The sequence below is a fragment of the Bidens hawaiensis genome, unplaced genomic scaffold (genome assembly GCF_021521415.1).
Source record: "Bidens hawaiensis isolate Kalapana, Puna unplaced genomic scaffold, B.hawaiensis_p1.1 tig00033487_1, whole genome shotgun sequence".
NCBI classification, from domain to species: Eukaryota; Viridiplantae; Streptophyta; class Magnoliopsida; order Asterales; family Asteraceae; genus Bidens; species Bidens hawaiensis.
This window is the reverse complement of record NW_027495735.1, coordinates 35,274-40,446: the sequence shown is the minus strand read 5'-3', so window position 1 is coordinate 40,446 and position 5,173 is coordinate 35,274. Positions and strand designations below refer to the sequence as shown.

Here is a 5,173-nt window from a genome sequence, read left to right as displayed (position 1 = left end):
AAAGTCTTCACTAAGTCTTCACCAACCTGCATTAAATTTCTACGATAACTGATATGGTCAAAATTATATATAAATTTAATATATATATTCTACACTTTTGAGTTGTTCTAAGTTGATATTTTACTAAATAATATTTATAATTGGTTCATATTATATTTAGTATTTAGAATTCTTAAAAGTTAACGAGTAAAAAAATGGCGTGTTTAAGGGAGTTATATATAATTGATTTATTATTACATTAGATGAACCTCCAATTTAATTGTTTCTATTACGTGACTATGCATACAAAATAATTGGAGACTTGAACTTTTCAATATGATTTATAATAAAGGCCATAAAATGGTGTAATTATGTGCAGTATGTCACGAGCCTACTACAAGTCCAAGGAGTAGCCCACAACAACTAATTATTGATTTTTGATGGGCCCGCATGAAGATGGGGAAGCAGCCGCAACAAAACCTAGCAAAGGTCGGTTAAGGGAACATATAATAACATTATGTCAGGAGCATTAGGGGGGGGGGACTTTTGACTTTTATTTCTGGTGTGGAGAAGAGGTCAACGATTAATTCCAAAGAGAGGTTGAAGGCAATATTATTTATTACTTCTTGAGAGAAGCGCAAAACATAGTCGACAAATATTTTTGAAAAGAAAGATTGGAGCATTTTTAAACGGTTTGTTATTTGTTCAGTTTTGGTTATTAATCATACTTTCAATTTATTTGAACGTTGTAATGATGACTTCTGCTATATATTTTGATTTGGTTTTTATTATGATTATTATAAATAGCTAAATTTATTAGAACTACCTAGGTTTGTTAATTGACGATGTGTTGACAATTGTTTCGGGTTGAGTAACGAACATATAATTGATTTTCTAATGTCAAGTTCATACTATTGTGATTTTATTCTATGATTGCTATTGAGTTTGGTCAATATTATATTAATTAAACCCCGTGTGATTTTATCTTTACATGAATTAGTTTCGTGTTTGGTTTAGAATTGCATGTTAGAATAATTACTTTGTGTTTTTGGTTGTTTGTGGTAGACGTCACCATAGGGTTTGATTGGTTAGAGTTGTTTATCTTAATAGTTCATCTCCTTTTAGTTGGACCAAGACATTAGGAGTTGGTTTATCTCTTTGGTCTAGTCGATTTAATTAGCCGTTGCGAGACCACGTGCGGTTTTCTAGCCTTTGATTAGGTTAATTTGTAAGCTAAATTATTTAATCTTTAATTTTGAATTACCCCTTTTTCCCTAGGGTTGTTAGGATTATGATCCTTAGCGGAATTTGTGATTTTGATACGGACCAAGTAATAAATCATTAGGGTACTTAGGAAATCAAGCGTGCTTTATTCTTCTTTCTAGACATTCTTAGGGGTCTTCGTAAAACTGACCGTGGGGACCTATTTTCCCTTATCATTGTCTAGTTAGATTATCTTTAGAACCCGGTTTTATGTGTTCGTTGTCACCCAAGCGTCGTTGATAGTCATTAAGATACCTTACCTAGGTGGTTCCCCTTCATCATATTTGAGAGCTCCGTTAGTGTTGTTAAGTCCCGTTAAGTTTTCTCATTAGTTTCGTTAAGTTAAGTAAGTTAGTTAAATTAATTAAAATAATATAATAAAATCAATTAAATATTATTAGGTAGGACTTGGATTAGGGTTTATAATCTGAGCCGTTCTCACGTGTCTTCGAGTTCGATATCCGGACTTTCCTTTTCTTTTCTATACGCGTCCGGTACACTTGGCGTTTGTGTGAACTAGGATAGGTTGTTTGGTTTTTATAGCTTAGTTGCGATTTGTGTTATATATATATATATATATATATATATATATATATATATATATATATATATATATATTCGCACATCAAGTTTTTGGCGCCGTTGCCGGGGACATGGTCTGAGGCGATTAGAGAACGACCCGAGTTTGGGGACTTACCTGTTTTCTTTTTTACTTGTTTATTTTCTTTTATTTGTTTTTAGTTTAATTTTAGCTTAGTTAATTTTAGTTTTTCTTTATAGTCGTATGCGTCATACCAGCTCACAAAGACCTCCGAAGATTGAAACGTCTAACGATACCGAGAAAGTCCATCACGAGAGAGAGCGTTCTGTTTCACCGTCAACTTCTTCTTCTTCTTCTTCTTCTTCTTCTTCTTCTTCTTCTTCTTCTTCTTCTTCTAGGGATAGGAACATGGGTGACCAACCGCCTAGGAGAGTAGTAGCTGACTACGGTAGGCCGACAACAAATCCTCATTCAAGCATTACCTTACCGAACAGTGCCGCCGCTGGCAACTGGTCCATTCCTGCCCACGTCATGCAACTCATCAAAACCACACTCCAATTCGAAGGGATATAGAGCGAAGATCCTTCAAACCACATCGACATGTTTGTTCAAATATGCGAAACTTTCAATATCGGCAACATGAATGATGAAACCATCTATCTCCGTCTTTTTCCCTTCTCACTTGCCGGCAAAGCCTAAAAATGGTTGAAGTCACTACCTGTTGGATCCATCACCACTTGGTCGGGCCTTCAAGAAAAATTCATGACCAAATTCTACCCGCCATTTAAATCCGCTCGACTCCGTGAGGAGATTTGTTTCTTCCGCATGAGGTCCGACGAGTCTTTCGGGGAAGTTTGGGAAAGATTCAAGGACCTCCTTCTTAGTTGTCCTCATCATGGTTTAGATAAGTGGATGCTTATCGAGAAATTCTACAATGAAGCCACTCAGCACGTGAGGAGATGTTGAACCAAACTGCTAATGGGAACCTTCTCAAGAATAAAGATCCCGATGTGTGCGTCGTCCTTTTTGATGATCTAGCAGCGACCTACAAGGGGCACGGGGGCAGAAATTCTTCCACGTCATCAAGAGGAGTACTTCAGGCCGATTCGAGCACTAGCATGCAGGCGCAGATTGATGTTTTAAACAAACTCGTCAGAGATCTTACCGTTAAGAGCGTCGCGAAGTGTGAGGTTTTCCGAGGGGGTCACGACACCATGGACTGTCCTGTTAAGCCGGGTAGCAATCAGGAGGAGGTTGACTTCGTCAAAAACCCATTGAGATATCAAAACCCCGCCTTCGGCGGGAACACTGGCTGGAGAAATCAGAATAACTATCGAGGGGGACAAGCCGATGGCTACCAAGCCAAATACCAAAACCAGCGTCGAGAGAATCTATTCGGGCAGGGGAGTTCAGGTCAGGAAAGTTCGGAACAAATGGGGAGAGAGAAGAAAGCCTCACTGGAGGAGATGATGGTTGAGCTGCTGAAGCGAGATGAGAGAAACCGAGTGACAAATGAGGTGAAATTTTGGAACACGATGCTATGTTAAAGAACCAAGCCACGTCTCTAGCTAATCTTGAGCGTCACGTCGGAGAGATTTCCAGCCAGTTATCCGAGAGAGCGCCAGGTTCACTACCGAGTAATACCGAGAAAAATCCGAGAGGGTTCGCAAAAGCAGTGACTACTAGAAGCGGTGCAAGAAGAGAAAACGAGGCTGATCATTCGAGAGTTGTCACACCTGCGATCGATGAAGAAGAGCAGGTAGACGAGGAGATCCAGATGGAGCCTCCTTCGGCCGAGGCACGCCAGCAGACTATTCCAGCGAGTATGAAGCCGACCGATATACCATCATCATCAAACCCATCCCCTGGGAGACTCCGATCGGACAGAGACGAGGAGCAAAACTCCATGTTCCTTAAACTTCTCAAACAGCTTCACCTGAACATTCCTTTCCTTGAGACGCTCACTCAGATGCCCAAATATGCCAAATTCCTCAATGATATTCTTTCCAATAAGGAGAAGCTTGCTGAGGTCTCGTCTATTCCGTTGAGTGTTGGGTGCTCTGCAGTGTTGCAGAGCAAGTTGCCTGAAAAGATGGCTGATCCTGGGAGTTTTACGATTCCCTGCATCTTAGGTGGCGATACGGTTCGACATGGTTTGGCCGACCTTGGGGCCAGCATCAATTTCATGCCGTATTCTGTGTTTAGTAAGTTGGGTCTTGGCGAACCGAGGCCAACCCGAATGAGTATCCAACTTGCTGATCGTTCCGTGAAATACCCGCGAGGGGTGGTCGAGAACATACTTGTTCGTAACGACAAGTTCATCTTCCCGGTGGACTTTGTCATTCCCGGTGGACTTTGTCATTCAAATAAGTCCTAAACACCCTGAATGTAAGGCCTATAAGTCCGAACGACATGTAAGTCCAACGTTCAACCTTAAAGCTTAAAGGAAAATGTTTATATATAGAGATAATCTTTTGATCAAGAATTAGGGGGTTGGAGTCAAATTGGGGTGATCTGGAGAAAGCCAAATACGCTTTGAGAAGATATAAGAGGCACCATAGGTCCATAAGTGATGTTCATCTAAGCTTTATGACTAATTTAATCTAAGCATATCACTGATGCAATGAAAATCATGCTAAGTATCTAGATACCTGCTATCAACCTGTTCTCTATGTCATAATTATGCTAAAAAAATGAATCATTGTGAAAACCTCTTAATCAATATGATTCCATGTTCAGACTTTTCATAAAAGTTTGCTTGTTTATCACAAATGAAATTTGATCCTGAAATATGTTAGAACTACTGGAGGTCGGGTGGTTAAATTATTTTGTTTTGGCTTATTTTTATTTTTATTTCTGTTCATTTTTTGTTTTTAATTTTACCTCATGTTTACTCTTGTCGAAACAAATGCATTAATAAATCGTTTTAAACATGGATCAGACATATGTTTTCAGCCCAAGAGATCTGATATTATTTTAATGTGTTCTCGGCTTAGTCGGATTGGCCCAAATTGTTTATCATTGTTTGGTTCTCGGCACATCAAGGTTTTCGGCCCATATCAAAAGGTGAAGTTTAAAAGGCAACTTTTGTTTTCTGTGTGTATTATTGTTCAAGGTTATCAAATCTGCAAAACCTTTAACCCTATTTGTGTGTGTGTATTGCGTGGTCATCATCACCATATTCAGCCATCTGCAACTAATACTCAGATTACTCGATTTCTTATCAAAAATTGGCTAAAAACTTGGAACAGTATGTCAACCACGGTGTCATGCTTCTTAAAGCACGACCCCAAGTTTTTATCAAGCACGGTACTGTGCTTCTGCAAGCACGGCCCCATGCTGCGGTCCCTCGGCAGTGTAACCTAGAATCTGATTTTGACTTTTTGTTGA

At 39.3% G+C, this 5,173-nt stretch overlaps 1 non-coding gene across 1 annotated transcript; it reads right to left on the bottom strand.

Moving 5' to 3' along the window:
- Positions 1 to 2,578: 2,578 nt before the first annotated feature.
- Positions 2,579 to 2,685, bottom strand: LOC143584906 (small nucleolar RNA R71). The gene has a single exon (XR_013144454.1). It is a non-coding gene; the product is annotated as a small nucleolar RNA R71 (small nucleolar RNA).
- Positions 2,686 to 5,173: the final 2,488 nt, after the last annotated feature.